The sequence below is a fragment of the Arachis hypogaea genome, chromosome 6, assembly GCF_003086295.3.
Source record: "Arachis hypogaea cultivar Tifrunner chromosome 6, arahy.Tifrunner.gnm2.J5K5, whole genome shotgun sequence".
Taxonomy (NCBI): domain Eukaryota; kingdom Viridiplantae; phylum Streptophyta; class Magnoliopsida; order Fabales; family Fabaceae; genus Arachis; species Arachis hypogaea.
In genome coordinates, this window is record NC_092041.1 from 69,210,265 (window position 1) to 69,212,352 (window position 2,088).

General features: G+C 42.2%; 1 non-coding gene across 1 annotated transcript; it reads left to right on the top strand.

Annotated features, from left to right (window-relative positions):
- Nucleotides 1-1,662: 1,662 nt before the first annotated feature.
- Nucleotides 1,663-1,769, top strand: LOC112699729 (small nucleolar RNA R71). Its single transcript, XR_003152670.1, has one exon. It is a non-coding gene; the product is annotated as a small nucleolar RNA R71 (small nucleolar RNA).
- The last annotated feature ends 319 nt before the right edge of the window (nt 1,770-2,088 follow it).

The following is a 2,088-nucleotide window of genomic DNA, read 5'->3' on the forward strand; positions in this document are numbered from 1 at the left end:
ACTTGATGCTAATTCTTCTTCTTCTGTTAACTCCTCAAGTTCTTCTACAAGAGTTTCTTGCACCAAAGCCTCCACGGAGTCCAACCTCATACATTCTCCCACCGAGATGTGTGGGTAACTCATGGCCTTAAACACATTGAATATCATTTTCTCCTCATGTAATCTAAGGACAAGTTCACCCTTTTGGACATCAATGATGGCTCCGGCAGTGGCCAAGAATGGCCTTCCCAGGATGATGGAAGTCTTAGCTCCTTCCTCCATGTCTAATACTACGAAATCTGCTAGAAAGATGAAGTCTCCCACCTTCACCAACAAGTCTTCTACTATTCCGTGGGGAAACTTGAATGATCTGTCTGCTAGTTGCAGGGCCATTCTTGTTGGTTTGGCTTTCTCAATCCTCATTTTTTCATCATTGCTAAGGACATCAGATCTATGCTAGCTCCTAGATCACATAAAGCCTTTTCCACTGTGATTTCCCCTATGATACAAGGGATTTGGAAGCTCCCAGGATCCTTCAATTTCAGGGGCAATTTGTGTTGGATGATGGCACTGCATTCTTCGGTGAGTACCACAGTCTCATTGCTCTATTGCTTCAGCAAAGGTATGTTGATTTGTAGTTTCTTGAAGATTTCCAAGAATCTTGAGAATTGGTTATCCTCTCCCTTCTTCTTTAACTGTAGCTGCTGGGGGTATGGAGCTTTTGAAAGGCATGGTTTGAGCCCTTCTCCTTCTTGATGTGACTTAGGAGTGGAGATTCGAGTTACCTCTTGTCCCTTGTCTTCTTCATCCAAATTCTTCTCTGGTAGTTTCTTATGGGTCTCTTTCAATTCCTTTCCATTTATGAGGGTGATAGCTTGGCATTCCTCCCTTGGCGCTGAGTTAGGGTTGCTACAATTGTTGTGTCCAGAGGCTTGCTTGAATAAGAAATCAATCTGTGTTTCAAGTTTTTTGATGGCAGCATCTTGATTCTGCATGTTGGATCGCAGTTCTTCTCGGAAAACTTTACTGTCTTGGACTTCTCTACCTAAATCTTCAAGTAGAGTCTCAATTTTTGAAAGTCTATTATCCGTTAGTGATGGTGGATTGGGGTTAGGTGGTTGAGAAGGGTGGTTAGGTGGGTATTGATAGGATCTCTGTGAGGTATGTTGGTGAGTTGCATTGTTATTGGAATTGATGTTGTGGCGTCTCTGGTCTTGACCTTGGTCTTATTGATTTCCCCAACCAAAGTTGGAGTGATTTCTCCATCCAGAGTTGTAAGTTTTGGAGTATGGGTCATGGATTTGTCTAGGTGAGTTTCCAACATAGTTGGCTTGTTCCCAGTCACCTTCTTCTCCTATATTCACTCATTCTTGAGCTAGTGATGAAGTGAGGACTGCTGCAACTTAGTTTTCCTCCACCTTCTTGGTGAGATCTGCTAGCTGCTTGGTGATCATCTTATTTTGAGCTAGCAATGCATCCATGTGGTTCAGCTCCATTACTCCTCGAGTGTTACTTCTTTCAGAGGCATAGAAGTAGTCATTCTCAGCTACTATTTCAATGACATATATGGCCTCTTCAATGGTTTTCTTCTTGTTTAGAGAGCCCCCTGATAAATGATCTACAGTCTTCTTTGACTCATAGGAAAGACCTTCATAGAAAATGTGAAGTTGAACCCATTCATTGAACATATCTGGTGGGCATCTTCTTGTTAAGTCCTTGAACCTTTCCTATGCCTCATAGAGAATCTCACCATCTTGTTGCCTGAAATTTTGCACCTCATCTCTCAGCCTATTAATTCTTTAAAGAGGGTAGAATCTTGCCAAAAATTTGTTCACCACATCTTCCCAATTTGTTAAGCTCTCCTTTGGGAAGGATTCAAGCCACTTGGATGCCTTGTCCCTGAGTGAAAAAGGGAATAAAAGCAGCCTATAGACATCCGAGTGGACTCCATTAGACTTCACAGTGTCACAAATTCTCAAAAAGGTGGTTAGATATTGATTGGGGTCTTATTGAGCACTTCCTCCAAATAAGCAGTTGTTCTGAACAAGAGTGATGAGCTGGGGTTTTAGTTCAAAGTTGTTGGCATGTATGGTAGGCTTCTGGATGCTA